This window comes from Vicugna pacos, chromosome 19 (genome assembly GCF_048564905.1).
Source record: "Vicugna pacos chromosome 19, VicPac4, whole genome shotgun sequence".
Classification (NCBI taxonomy): Eukaryota; Metazoa; Chordata; class Mammalia; order Artiodactyla; family Camelidae; genus Vicugna; species Vicugna pacos.
In genome coordinates this window covers 27,296,345-27,312,112 of record NC_133005.1, presented here as the reverse complement: position 1 = coordinate 27,312,112, position 15,768 = coordinate 27,296,345, and the positions used below count along the sequence as shown (strand labels likewise).

Sequence of the window (15,768 nt, the reverse complement as noted above, 5' to 3'; positions counted from 1 at the left end):
TTTCTTCATTCTTTTTATTAGGTTCCCAGGTGATAGGGTAGATAGAGTTCCAATTCTATTTGGCATGGTTTCTAGAATAGAGTTCTGATTCTATTTGGCATGGTTTCGTCTCTTTTATATGTGGGAATTTTCTTACCTCCTGGAGTACTTTTTAAATTACAAAAGCAAATACCCTGTTAATTATGGCAAGTTAAACATTGCAAAAACATATAAAGACAAAGTGAATAACCTCCCCCAGCATTCCCGCCTTCCAGCATTAGTAGTGAGAGCAGGTATGTATTCTTCACCTTTCTCCATGTTCATGTAAATACATGCAAATATATACATGCATCCCGAGAGGTGTCTCTCGTCCCTCTTACTTACATTTTCCCCCCAGTTTTCAACAATTGCAGTTAACATTTTCTACATAAATATTTTTGCAATTCTGAGAATTTCCTGAAATGGAGTCTCTGAAGTGGAATTACTAGGATAAAGAGTAAGAATATTTGTTAGGCGTGTTACCGAAGTGCACTTCATGACAGCGTTTGTGGTGTATGAGTGCTTGTCTCACTCAGTCCTTAGCCACATCAAGTGTTCGCAGTTTTCTGTTAATCTTTGCTCATTTCATGGCTGAAGAGTAGCCATTGGTTCTTTTAATCTGCATTTTTTTATTATTAGTGAGACTGAATATCTTAAAATTTCATAATTATTGGACATTTGTCACCTGTGAATTATCTCCACATCTTTTCAGGTCATTCTGAGTTTCTTTCTGATTTGCAAGTCCTCTTAAGTAGTAACCCTTGTTCGTCATATTTGTTGCAGGTAGCTCTTTGCCCCAAGATTACTGCTTGCTTTTTTTTCTAACATTTTTCTAAGCTGGTTTGTTTGTTTGTTTGTTTTTTAACTTTTCACTTAGTCAAATGTTAATCTTTGTGACATTGTCCATTGTTTTTAGGCTCAGGAGGAATATCAGTGATCAAAAGATACTCACTTAGACTTTCTTGATTTTGTTTCTTTCTTTTTTTTTTTTTTTTTTGTGGGAAGAGGTAATTAGGTCTATTTATTTATTTATTTATTTTTAGAGAAGGTACCAGGGATTGAACCCAGGACTTCATGCACGCTAAGTATGCGCTCTACCACTTGAGCTATACCCTCCCCTGATTTTGTTTCTTAATGGCTTGATTTTTAACATTCAACCCTTTGCTACATCTTGAATTTATTTTGTTTTACAGTGTGAGGTAAGAATCCCAATACATTTTTTTTCTGAATGATATACCATTTTTTATCATCTTTCCTGTCTTCATGGCTGTGTGATGTCACTTCTTCCAAGGCATTGAGTTCTTACACTATTTTTCACGGTATATTCCAAGGAGGGAGTATTCTGAGACTACTGCTTTACTGGAGGAAAAGACAGATTTTGGACAAGGAAGGATAGCCTTGAATTTCTGTAGTGGAGACACATTCTCCTCCATGAAACTAATGATGCTTGTGTTTTAAGAATCCTTACTTGCCCCTGTCTCTTCCAAAGCCTTGGAAGAGGTCATATGTTTTCATAAAATTTACAAATTAAGAAATTGTCATTGTAATCAGTTAAGCCCCTGTCTTATTCCACTGAGTCTTCCCTCTTCACTGTTCCCCTCCTGCTAAGTGGCATTTTGTTGACTCTGGACATTTTTTTGAATCTGGCTAAAGGTTGAGTTAGAATATATTTAGGCTGAGTTTGTGTGGTTTGCAGTCACTTCTACCAGCGGTTCAAAATACTGACAACTGTCTTGGTATGGGAAAGACTGTCATGACACAAAGTTGCAGGAACAGATAGTATCACCATATAAAGGTGTCCTGTAGCATCCATACCAGAAGTACATGGGTAAAGGGGGATAAACAAGGTTTGAATTATCTGGAGTCAGAAGTTTGAATGGAAAACTCTTCCAATCATGAAGACTATAAAGATGGAAGCAGAGGACTCAGTTTGTACAACACTTATCAAAAATGGAAGTTTTCTTTTGCCAGGAATGAACTTGATAATGCAGAATACACAATTATAAACGTACATGTCAGAAGAAAGACTGAGTCATCTTTATTTTCTATTAAATCATATTATAAAACTATTATCATATAAGATCAAAGCATATGCCCCCAAAAGCAGGAAAAAAGACTTATAGAGGTGTTTCAGGCAATTAATAAAAATCCTATGTTATTTTTCTGGATTTTGTGATGTTTATGATATTTATTTTTTAAAAATTTGTAGCTTGCTAGCTTTTTTTTTCTCATTTTGAATACATATTTACATTTGTGCCAAATTTTGTATATTTAATTTTACATTTTTTTCCTCAATGAAGGCCCCCCAAATTCATGTAATGAATTTGTGGGTCAGTTCCCCCAAAACCTGGATCTGCCTTCAATGCTTAGGATGAATAGCTTGACAAAGATTAAGCCTTACCCTTTAAGAAGATCTGGTTGTAATTTATCCCCTCTGGCCCTTTGGAAATGAAATTTCTTGCCCTTTACCCTGATTTTGACACAGAAATAAAATTTTTAAAGTGGTCATTAAGTGAATAATACTTTTTGCACTTTGTTCTTCACCTTGCCTTTTTCAGTTAACAATCAATACGTCTTAGAGACCTTTCTCCATACATGAAGAGCTTCCTTGTTTTTTTTTTTTTTGGTGGAGGTACTGAGGATTGAACCCAGGACCTTATGCATGCTAAGCATGTGCTCTATCACTGAACTATACCCACCCCTGCTTTCTTGTTCTTTTTAGCAATTACCTCTTACTCCCTTATATGGATATACCATATTTATCTTTGCTGTCTCGTGGATTGTCATTTGGATTGACTCCAGTATTATTATCACAAACAATGGTGCAGTGAGTAACCTTACACATATATCATTTCAAAGAGTGCAGTCATAGGATAAATTTTCAGGATTTGCACTTCCCTGTGTATGAGAAAAGTTTAGGTTGGAAATGACTTTTCTTGGGATTTTTTTAGTTTGGGGAAAATATGCATAACATAAAATTTACCGTGTTAACCATTTTCAAGTATACAGTTTGGTGGTATTAAAGTACCTTCATACTGTTGTGCAGCCATTACCACCGTCCATCTCCAGAACTTCTTCACCTTCTCAAACTGAAACTCTGTACCCATTAAACAGTAACTCCCTATACACTTTCCCCACCCTCTGGCAACCACCATTTTACTTTTTATGTCTATAAATTTGACTACTCTAGGTACTTCATAAAAGAGGAGTCATACAGTATTTGTCCTTTTGTGTCTGGCTTATTTCACTGAGCATAGTGTCCTCAAGGTTCATCCAGGGCAAGCCTGTGTCAGAATGTCCTTCCTTTTTGAGGCTGAACAATATTCTGCTGTATGTGTGTACCATGTTTTGCTTATCCATTCATCCGTCCATGGATGCTTGGGTTGTTTCCACCTTTTGGCTGTTGTGAATAATGTTGCTGTGAACAGGGGTGTACAAAAATCTGTTTGAGTTCCTGTTTTCAATTCTTCTGGGTACATACCCAGAAGTTTCATCAGATTTTGAAGGCATTACTCTGTTGTCTCTCAGCTTTCAGTATTGCAGTTGGGAAATTCCAAGTCATTCTGAATACTGATACTTTGTTTATGACCTGCTTTTTCTTCTCTAGAAATTTCTACAATGTCCTCTCATCCTTGGTGAACTGGAATTTCTTGATGTGCCCTAATATGAGTCTGTTTTTCCCGTTGTGCTGAGAGTTCTGGGAGACAAGTGGGGGAATGAAAGCTGAGGGGTGGGGGAGTCACACCACATAGTATTATGAGCTCTATGCCTCGCTGGCAGTGTTCCCAGAGCTGAATGGAGGAAGAGAGTTGAAGGTCTGGACAGCTTCAACAGTACATGAACTTCTGTATAACCCCTCTGTTGTTGGTACCTTCCGTCTCCTGTGCCTGATATCTACCTGTCCAGGGACCTTCTTCTACCTTCTCCTAAAAATAAATTCTGATCTGCCAGGGTCTGGGTTGCAGCCGTGGTGCATGGGGAGTAGCATAGGGAAAGGATGTAGGTGTCTACTATGTTTATTTTTTAGGCTGCTTTAAACTCTCTTCTACCAATCTTCCTTCCTGTAGCAGCCCCTCTCCCAGCTCACCTTTATGCCCCCTTCTAGAGGTGTCACTAATTTCTAAGTCTTGAGGATTCTGTGATATAAATCAGGTTAAATTTTCTCCTTTTCTTATTGCCTTCTTGGTTTACAATCTGATAATATTTGTCCATTTACTTTCTACTCTCAAAATTGTTGTTGTGGTCCCCTCTTCCTTTCTCCTCTTTCTTATGGGTTTATGCATTTTTAAAGTAGAGTTTCAAGAAGAAACCAAGTTATATACCTGTGATAAATCCACCATCTCCAACCTGATTTTTTCCCCACATGACTTCCCAATGGTCCCAACACCCTAAGTTGACTAGTCTACCTTTTTCCCTCTGGTTTGAGATGCCACTTTTATCCTTCACCAAATAGAAAGCCCATTTGGCTGGGGGCCCTATTACTGAGCTTTCTTTTCTGTTTCAACATATATTTATTGAGCACATTCTGTGTGCCAGGTTCTGATCTAGGCAATGGAGGTAAAAGCAGTGTAAAGGTATAGCCTCCACCTCCTGGAGATCACGTTCTGGTGAAGGGAGTCAGGCAATGAATAGATGATATCAGATAGCAATGAATACTAGGAAGAAAATAGAGTAAGGCACAGAGAGTGTGAGGTTGAGCTACTGTAGATATGTTGGTCAGAGGAGAGCCATCTCAGGAGGTGACATTGAGTAGAATCCTTAATAAACTGGAAACTCCATCTATGTACAGTTCTTTAGAGAGGGGGTGTTGTGGGCAGAGGAGATACCAGGACTAAAACCCTGAGACAGAAATGAGCTGTGTGAGTTTGAGGAATAACAAGAACAAGTGTGGCTGGAGCCCTGCAGGCTAAGGGGAGAGTGGTTCCTGGGGCCAGATGATGCAGGCCCTGGTAGCCGTGGTAAAAAGTACGTGTTTTATTCCACACACAATGGGAAGCCTTTGGAGAGGTGAGAGCAGAAGAATGGAGACATAGCATCATTATGTTTTAAAAGCATGGCTGTTGTGGTTGTGTAGAGAACAGACTATGAGTGGAGGCAGGAGTAGCAACAGTTAGAAGGCTGTTGCCCTAACTCAGGGAGAGAGAATGGTGACTTGGACCAACTAAGGGTGGGTGGACATGGTCCCATATACTTGGAAAAAGCAACCAGAAACTGGCCTGTGGAGGATGGATGAGAGGCAGGTCAGGGGAGAATCAGGAAGGCCAGTTAAGAGGCTAGTGCAGTTCATGGAGCTGTATGCTTAAAATGTGTGCATTTTTCTATATAGAAATTATACTTCAGTTTTTAAAAATGAGAACAAAAGTCTGTCACAGTAGGCCACATGAAGTTCACAGGCCAGAGAAAGGGGGCTCCAGGCCAGTCTGAGAGCAGTGGGACAAGTCTAGGGACTTGAGTAGGATTCTGATAGAACTGACAGGGTTTGAGGAGAGATTGGGAACTGAGAGGAGGCACTGGGGCAGGAACGGGGGGCCAATAGAGGGAGAAAGTCAAGTCATATTTGAGCTTCAAGAGCACTGAAGATGAGCATTTTTTGAGTGGGGTTCAGGGGTCCTGGCTGAGTGAATACACTTACTTTATAGCTCTGGGATTCTGCTAGGTTGGGGAGCCAAGAAAAGACCTAGACCCCATCCTCAAGTGTCAAGGCTTAGTGGGGGGAGGTGACAGCCTTCTTGGATCAGTTGGGGAAGGTATGGAGGGACTTTGGGGCAGAAAATAGACATCCCTTCATGATCCCTCCTTCATACACTCTCCCTACCTGTTTGTTTCTCCTCCCAGATAGGTGGGTGGGGGGTTAGTAACCAAGCGACAAGGTCTGACCCACTGGGTATGAATTCTGGTTCTGAAGTTCCCTAGCTGTATGACCCTGGACAGGTTGAGCCTTTTTGAGCCTCAATTTCCTCACTTGTAAAATGATGATAATATCCTGTTTGCTCACATATGACTTTTGTCCCCTTTCCACCTTCCTAAAAAATGTAACTTGCAATTTTACTGCTGTCTTGTAATGTGTCTATGTTGTAGATGGACAGGGATGGTGCAAAGGGTGGCTCTTGGGTACCTAGGCTGAAGAATTCCTTTATTTAAGCTCTTGAGGGCTCCATGGGCCTGGGGCCACCAGTTCCTTGAGCATCTTAGAACAGAAGGCACCTAGCTCTAGGGGAGGCAGCTGGCATGCAGGAAAGCAGACCACGCTGGAAATTGAATTCTGAATGGGATTCTCTGGGTGATCTTGGGCGACCCCTAGTGGGGAAATGTGACAATACACAACATGCCTGCAAGGATGGGTTTTGCAGCTTTGTACCAGATTTTGCTGCTATATGTGCTTTGCTGCACGTACCGGGTAGAAATTCTGGCAGTATATTTTGCATTGTGGCTGGCTTTTTATTTGCCTGGATTCAGCCTTGGCGTTTTCATTTACACCGTTGTGTGTATGGAAGGGGGCTTCGTGTACCAGCAAATCTAGTGTATCCTGTTACTGATGTCATTTTTCTTAGCTTTTGGAGTTTTTGTCCTTTCCAGAGTTTGTAAATTCCTACTAGAACTCTCTGAACTGTACTTACATAACAAAAGTGTTTTCTCTTATAAAACCACTTTAAGATCACATTCAATGCATGTATTTTAAAATTCATTTTATGTAATAACTTAAAAAAAAAGACTAGCACTTTCTATACACCAGGCACTGTTCTGTGTACTGTATAACTGTAAATTTATTTAATCCTCATAACAGCTGTATGAGGTGGATGTTATCCCTATTTTACAGTTGAGAAACGGAGCTTCAGAGAGATTAAATAATGTGCTCAAGTTCATGCTGCTAATAAACGGCAGAACTAGGATTGCAGCCTAACTTTGTTCTCTTAATTACTCCACTGTGTTACCTCTGACCTCGCAATTATTTCCCCCAAACTTTACATGTAAAATTGAAATGCATCTATGTACCCGTGTATCTTATAAGCCAATAAATACGGTACTAATACCTGGACTTAACCCAACTTAACCTCAGGTCTGAATGCCAGTTCCTCTTCAGGGTGACCTTGGGTCCCCTAAGCCTCATCTGTAAAATGGGGTGGACATGTGAAGAATTTGTATAAGTTGTTTTAAGATTTGATTTATTTACATCCACATTTCCTTCCTCAGATTTATTTTGATGCATAAAAAAGGTATGGCATATACCTCCATCCAGCCTAGCACAGGATTTTACACTCTGTGATCCTCCTGTAAATGTCTTGGGGATGAAGGGAAGACCAGCTCTAGTGAACACCCACCTTAACCTCTTGTAGGCATTTAATTTCTAGCCAGGGGAGAATTGCTGGTGGTGGGTTTATAAGAGTTAGGTCCCACGTAGTAATTCCCAACTTCACAATGACTAATGAAGCTGGTTCTCTTGTTTTCTTTTATTTGGCAGATGTAGTGGAAGTGGGGGTCAGTGGTTTGCCCCAGGTGACTCAGTGGATGAGACTGGGGACCAGGCCAGGGTATGGGTGGCAGGGACTCTAGTCCCTGTGATGTCCTTTTCGGTTGCTGCTGCGGTCATTGCCTGTGGCTATTGCTGCCCCACCCTGAGTACTAGCTTTGAAGAAAGGGACTATTCAGCCTGGGTACCTAAGAGCCAGCTAGAGGCTCTTGAGGGCTCTGTGGCTCTGGGCTGCTGGCCCCTTGAGGTGGGATCCTAACATCTTAGAACTGGAGGGACCTTGGAGGTCCTTTAGAGGCAGCTAGCATCAGGACAGCAGACTAGGCTGAGAATCCAAATCCCTTGTCACAGATTGTCAGGGCAACCTTGTGCTTGCCACTGCCAACCTGGGATACTGGAGGTACATTTAGCTACAGTGTTCCATGATACAGGTCCAGTCTTTCCATTTTATATGTGAGGAAGCAGAGAGGGACAGAGATTTGCTCATGTAGTTTTACAGCCAGAGAAATTCTTAAATAGATCCCTTTCTCCTCTGAAATCAGACTGTCTGCCATGTAATAATTGCTCATTAAATGTGGGTCGTTATTTTATTAAGCAACATCTAGTTGACTTGAGTAGGTCATTTAACTTTTTCCTGCCTCAGTTTTCTCAGGTATTAATTGTGTTAGTAACAGCCTGTCTTTATGGATAAGTTGTACAAAATAAAATGTGGTCAGCCATGTAAAATGTAAAGTTTGGCACCTAACCCATAGTGAGTGCCCAGTAAAAATGAAGTGCCCTGTTTCAAACTTTCCAGTGGTTCCCACGGCACTAATAGTCCTATCCAAACTCCCCCATGGTCCCAGAAGGCTCTGGATTTATCACTTGGCCCCTGCAAACTTTTCTCATCTCACGCCATCCGTAGCCCTGCTTACTTCACTTCATGCCAAGTTCATATCCATTCAGTGTTTTTTTTTTTTTAAAAAAACTCTTGTGGTTTCCCCTACTTTACCTTAAATGTCACCTCCTCAGGAAGGCTGTCCCTGACCACTCAGGACTGGTCTCCCTTCTCCCTGTTAATCTGTTTCCTACATCATGCTTAACCTATTTTGTAATGATTAGTTTTATTGTTTGATGTCACTCTATCTCTCTCTCTTCCCTGCTCGATGGTGAACTGTTTGGTTCACTATGGAATCTCCCAACACCTGAAACCTCCCCTAATAGGCTCTAAATAGATGCTTGTTGGTACCTAGTACCCAGTCTCCAGTAGAATCCCCTCACCTACATCTGCATTAGTCTTTCATGGGCAAATGTGACCAAGCTCTTTTGCTTCAGATGCTTCAAAGACTCCTTTGTGCTTGGGGTGCGGGCAGGAGGAAAAATCAAACACTCTCATCTGTCATTCAAGTCCTTTCAGGATCTGGCTTTGCACTTTCTCCCTACCCTGCCCCATACTCCAGCACCGAGAATGCAGGCAGAGTCCTTTCCCCTGTTTGGTTTTCTTTATTTATCAGTTAAGTTGACCAGGGTTCCTTCTGAACTTCAGAAGGAAGTGATAAACCTCACTTGTTTCTTGTTTACCCACTAACCGCATACCTATCCTTGTGGAGATTTATCATTTATCCATCGGTCAGGACCCTGTTAATTTCAGGTACTCTTCTTTGTTTCACTCCTTTTCTTTTCCCAATCCAGGTGGCCCCCACCTCCTTATCCTCCCTGTCCCTATCATGACACTGCCATCAGCCATCCATGTGTTTCTAGTCTCCACTCCTGTGACCCTCCCCCACCCTTTGAATCCACTCTAAATGTTTTCTTTGGGTCCTTGGGTAATATCCCAACAGTCCCTTGAACAACCCTATGCTGGTTTTAAAATCCTATGCGTGTTTTAAAATTACACTTAAGTTACTCAGCGATAGCTCTTACTCTGTCGCCCCCGCCCCCAAACATATTGTTTTTAATATCTGTCTGTGTTGATGGGTGAACATTGAGTTCATTGCATCAGAGTGCCACGTGATATTCCACAGCATGTATCCGTCACATTTCACTTATTCATTCTTCTCATGACAGACACGTGGGTTCCCTCCATCGCCCTGCTGCTATCCATGCTGGCAGTGAGCACGTTGTCCTGCCCCGTCTGGGCCTGTGCACAGTTTCTCTGGGCGATGTTTCCAGCTGTGTAGTTGCTGAGCCAGAAGGGCTTTACTTGTTCACAAGTACTGGCAGGTGCTCTCCTGCTGGGGTGACCAGTCTGTCCCTGATCACCCATCGTATGAGGATTCCCCTTTCTCTCTGTCTTTGCCTGTGTTTGGTATTATCCACCTCTGTGATTGCCAATCTGATGAGTATAAAGTGGTCTCTTGTTTTTGCTCTCTGAACACCAGTGAGGTTGAAATATTGTCCTTGTTAGTTGAAATTCCCTTTTGTGAATCTCCTGTTTATATTCTTTTCTCATTTGCCTATTAGATTCTATAACTTTTTCTTACCATATTTTCCTTGTTTCATTTTATTACAGTAAAAATTTGCCCTTTCTAAAAAATGAGTTTTATCAAACATATACAATCATGTGATCACTGCCATATTCAAGATAATAGAATAATTACATCACCCCCCAGAACTGACTCATGTCCCCTTTTACAGTCTTTCTTCCCACCCTTGGCTTGTGGCAGTCCCTAAGCTGTTTTTGACCTATAGTTTTGCCATATTCAGACTGTCATACAAGTGGAATCCTAAAGTACACAGCTTTTGAATCTGCTTCTTTCTCTGAGTGTAATGCATCTGAGATTCACTCCTGTTGTGTGTGTATCAGGCAGTTGTTTCCTTCTTATTGTGGAATAGCATTCCATTGGATGAACGAACCACATTTTGTTTATCCAGTTATCTTTGGAAGGATATTTGGATTGTTTCCAAGTGTGTCAGTTTGATTTTGATGACCTTGACAGTTTTGAGGAGTTCTGGTTAGGTATTCTGTACAGTGTCTAACTTCTTGAACATTATGCTTTGTGTTTTGGAGAGCATCCTGCTGTGTTGCTCAGTGGACTTAGCTTACCTGCCAGAGCCAGTTAAACTGTTGTCTGTGAAAGGGGTCTTATGAGTTGTTTAAGGCACATCTTCTTCTGTCCCCTGGAGTGAATTTTAAGTATCAATAATCTCTGTTTCTCTTCTCAGACCATCTCTGCTTTTTTCTTTCTTCCTTTTTTCTTTGTTTGTTTTCTGACTTGGTGTTTTGGTTTTAGTTCTTGGCCAAGCTATTTCTCGTTGTGGCCAGCAACAACTGACAGTTGGTTTTATGTCTGTTTGCCGATCTCTATCAGACAGTGGGGGTCTGTTCTCTATCTAGTGGGAAATGAGGGAGAATCTTATTTGTTAGTCTTTTTTTTTTATCTTGATAGTTTTCTTATCTTTGTGAGCGCAAATCAATTAAGAAAATATTGAGAGAAATAGAAAGTGTTGAAAGGAGACAGCCCTTTGAGATACGGGCCAGTCGGTTTTTGTGTTTTTTAGTTTATTTTGGCACATGGCTGAGGTTGGTGAACTGAAGCTGAAAGTTTTAGGTGTTTCTATATGAGTCTGAAACATTCTCCTACCTCCATAGTATGTTAATTAGTAAGTTATAAATGATATCTCTTAAATTTAAGGTTTGTTTTTATTGGTTTATCAGAGCTAATGGGGTTTACATAAATATAAGGAAATAACAATTTCAAGAAAATAAAGAAATGAAAGTTAACTGTTTAAATGTGGTAACCTTTGAAGAGAAAAAAAAACCAAGCCTTACGAAAATGTTAGCTTAGGGTTTTTTTTTCTTATTGACTATTTACTATTTGCTTTAACAGCTTTATTGCTATATAAATTACGTATTATAAAATTCACCCATTTAAAGTATACAGTTCAATTAATTTTAGGAGATTTAAAGAGTTGTGCAACCGTCAACGTAATCTAATTTCACTCCCCCTTCTGCACCCTCCCTACCCCAGCCTTAGGCCACACTAATTATTCTCTGTAGATTTGCCTACTTTGGACATTTCATACAAATGGAGTCATGAACTTGTTTCACTTAGCATACTGCTTTTGAGGTGTATCCATGTTGTAGCATGAATCAGTACTTCGTTTTTTGTTGCTGAATAATATTCCAGTGCATGGATATACCGCATTTATTTATCCATTCATCTCTCGATGGACATCTGGGCTGTTTCTGTTTTTATAACTATTTGGAATAATGCTGCTATGAACATTTGCTTTCAGGTTTTTTGTGTGGATGTATGTTTTCAGTTTCTTGGGTATATACCTAGGAGTAGAATTGCTGGGCCATCTGGTAACTCTGTGTTTATCCTTTTGAGGACCCACCAGCCTGTTTTCTAAAGCAGCTGCACTATTTTACATTTCCTACAGGAATGTATGAAGGTTTTAATTTCTCCACATCCTCCCCGACACTTGTTTTTTTTTTTTTATTATGATTATGATTATTAGTACTACTACTACTGCTACTGTAGTCCATTTCTTTAATGATGTTGAGCATCTTTGTTTATTGACTGCATACGTTCTTTGGAGAAATGTCTTTTCACATATGTTGCCCATTTTTAAATTGGGTTATTTATATTATTAAGTTGTGAGAACTCTTTATATACAAATCTCTTATCAGACATATGATTTGCAGGTATTTTCTCTGTTTTACTTTCATTTTCTTGATGTGAATCACTCTATTCAAATTTTCTGTTGTTTCTTGTACTTCTTCAGAAGAAAATTCCACCCATGTTTTCAAATTTCTTGAGTTCTCTTTTTAACCTTTCAGTTACTTAATTAAAACTTAATACCTAGTTAACAATTATTTATATTAAATAATCTGTCAAAATAATTAGTGTGATTTCTGTCGCTTAATCAAATCTTGACTGATACAGATGTGTGCCTCTTTGTGTCTGTATTTTGGGTTTTTTTTTGGGGGGGGGCTTGACTTCATGTTTGTGAGATTTATCCATGTTGATGTATGTGGCTGTAATTCACTGTCATTCTTTGTCCATTCTGTTGGTGGACAGATTGGGTTGCTTCTAGTGTGGGGCTATTAATAGTAGTGCTGCTGTGAGCATGCTTGAGTCTGTCTTTTGGTGAACAAGTACCCACATTTCTGTTGGATGTGAACACACCTAGGAGTAGAATTGCTGAGTCATGGGGTAGATATATGTTCAGTTTTAGTAGATACTGCCAGTTTTCCAAAGTGATTATACCTGTACATGTCCAGCTGTAGTGTGTGAGAATTTTAGTTGCTCCCCATTCTTACCCTCTTCAGTACTTGGAATTGAGAGCTTTTTCTTTGTATCCCCTTTGGCAGGTGTCAACTCCATTTGTTGAGTCCCCTCTTTCTCCACTGATCTACACGTTCCTTTGTCAGATAACAAGTTCCACAAATGTGTGGGTCTGTTCCTGGAGTCTCTATTCCATTCCTTGAATCAATTTGTCTGTCCTTCCATGATAGTATCACACTATCATGTCTACTACAGCTTCATATTAAGCCCTGAAATCTGGAAAGCACAACTTCCTTCCCTCTTCTTTGTCACAGGTGTCTGGCAACTCATGCCTTTACTCTTCCATATACATTTTAGAATCATCTTGACAGTTTCATGAAAAACGTTCTTGGAATTTTTGAATATCATTGCACTGAATATGCATATCTGTTCTGAGGAAATTGATATCTTTGCTTTCTATGGATATGCTTTATTTTCCCACTTATTTAGGTCTTCCTTAGTGTTACTTAACCAAGCTTTATTCTTTAACTTTAGGTCTTGAACAGGTTTTTACACAACTTTTGTTCAGTTTATTCCTAGATGCTTGATATTTTCTTATACTGTTTTCAGTGAGGGTTTTTTTTCCCTTTTAAATTACATTTTAAAAATTATTTATTTATTTATTTATTTATTTATTTATTTATTTATTTATTTATGCTGTTTGCTGCTGGTACATAGGAATATCTTATACCCACACACCTGACTAAATATTATTTCTAATTATTCCTAGATTCTTTATAAACAGTCATATCTGCAAATAATGGCAGTTTTATGTCTTCCTTTCCAATTCTTAGGCTTCTCAATTTTTCCCTCATCTCTTTTTGTTGTCTGGGACTTGCAGGATAATGTTGAATTAATGTGGTGATAGTGGGCACTCTTGTCTCATTCCTGATTATAAAGGGTATGCCTGCATGTAAATTCCTGATTATAAAGGGTATGCCTGTATGTAACTTTTGTCTCTTTAGGATGCTATTTGGTCCAGGTTTTTTCTTTAGATATTCTTAATCTGGTTAAGGATATTTCTCTATATTCTAATTTACTAAGATTTTTTTTTATCATGAATAGGAGTTGTTTTTTAAAAAATTATTTAAAATTGCTTTTTTTGCATCTATTAATATAATCATATGTGTTTTTATTTTCCTCTAATCTGTTAATGTGATGAATTACATTTATGACTTTTCTAATATTAAACCATCCTTGAATACCTGGAATAAATTCAACTAGGTCATTAGTTATTATCTTTTTAAAAACACATTGTTAGATTTGGTTTGCTAATATTTTATATGAGAGTTTTGCATGTATATATATTTTTTTACTTTATTTATATTTGGTTATTTTATTTTGGCAGGGGAGGGGTAATTAGGTTTATTCATTTTAGAGGAGGTAGTGGGGATTGAACCCAGGACCTCATGCATGCTAAGCATGCACCCTACCACTTGAGCTGTATCCTCCCCCCTGCATTTATATTCATGAATGAAACTGGCTTGTTATTTTCTTTTCTGATAATGTTTTTGTCTGCTTTTGGTATCATAGTTATGCTAGAACAGTCTGTGTAAAATCAGGATGACCTGTTCCTTGAAAGTTTGGTGGATCATGCCTGTGAAGCTGTCTGGGCCCAGTATTGTCTTTGTGGGAAGATTTTTAACCACTGCTTCAATTTTGCCAATACTTAAGAAAACTCAAACTTTTTTTTTGCTTTTTTCCCCCTATTTTAAAATGTTTTATTGTATCTTATTACTTTCTGAGCTGCTTCTAAGGCTCTATTACTCTAGGAATTTGTTCATTTGTTAACATTTCAAAATTGTTGGCATATAGTTGTTAACAGTTGTTGGGTAAATTCTTGGTCTCTTTGTTAATCTTAGCTCCACCCTGGCACAGTTCTTTCTCAATTGCTGTCTCCTTCATGGGTATAGGAGGAATGCCTAGGGGCCTGGATGGTCTCCAACCTTTGTCCCAAGGTTACCCTGATGCTCCAGATAAATGGTGGGAGCAAAAAAATCACAGCCCAGGGACTTCCACCCTTCCTGGAACCACTGTTCTACTTTGGGCCGCTGTTTCTCCCTCCTTCTCTTTACACATCCCCACCTCATCCATGGGGGCCCAACCATGGCTTCAGAGGATTCTTTGTTTTTTGGTGATGTTGACAGTTCCCTTAATCTCTCTCTGGCTTCCTTGGAGTCTCTGGGTTGATGGTGAAGGGAGTCACAGCTCAGGCTCTTTCTCCTGTTGGGACCTAGAGGCCCTTTAGCTGTGACCTCAGTGGTTTCCTCTGCCGGAGGGAACCTGGCCTGATTTATGCCTCCCTTTGCACTTTCTCCTGGGGCCAGGGTCAGGGTGTGGTGTGGTCAGGACTGAGTCTGGGAAGTATTTGGACCTAGCTGGAACTTGTTTGGGCTGGCTCCATCTGAAATCAAGGACTTGTTGGGCTCAATCTGGGGGCAAGAGGAGGGATTTCATGGGGCTTTGACCAGGGCTTAGCTAGTAGGGGCAGAGACCTGTGGAAGGTTAGGGCCTCCCGGATCACTGCAGTGTCCCTTAATGCTCAGCACTCCCTTGGCTTGTATCTTGGACCTTTGCCATGTGCTGTGGCTGGCTGGCTCTGGGTGACCCTTAGGGAAGGCAGCAGGACCAAGCTGGCCCAGCATCTGCTCCCTGCTGGGGGTCAGATGGGATGTGTCCAGCCCTGGCCTGAGCTCCATGGAAGGTCCAGAGGCCAGGGTCCAGCTTTCCCTTCGCCCCAGACCCACTGGGTGACCTCAGGCGGTCCCTGTCCCTATTGACTCTCTGTGCATTCATCCAGTATTTTCACTCCTCTTATGCCCCAGGCACTGATGTCAGTGTCCCTGTCATTCACTCAGAGGCTCAGCGCCCCCAACTGGCATTTGCTATGGTGATTCCTGAGGGTCTTCCCCACTCTGTCCTCTCTCTCTCAGGAGAGCTTTTCCCCTCAGCATGTTGGTCTGCTGCCCACTGTTGATCTGGTTTCAGCTGAGCCTTCCCTGGCCCAGGGGGTAGGATGGGGGCAGCCAC

At 40.4% G+C, this 15,768-nt stretch overlaps 1 long non-coding RNA gene across 2 annotated transcripts in view; it reads left to right on the top strand.

The window, feature by feature from the left end:
• LOC140687423 (uncharacterized) overlaps positions 1-15,768 on the top strand; it is a 40,952-nt gene that overhangs the window by 4,201 nt on the left and 20,983 nt on the right. The window lies entirely within an intron of this gene.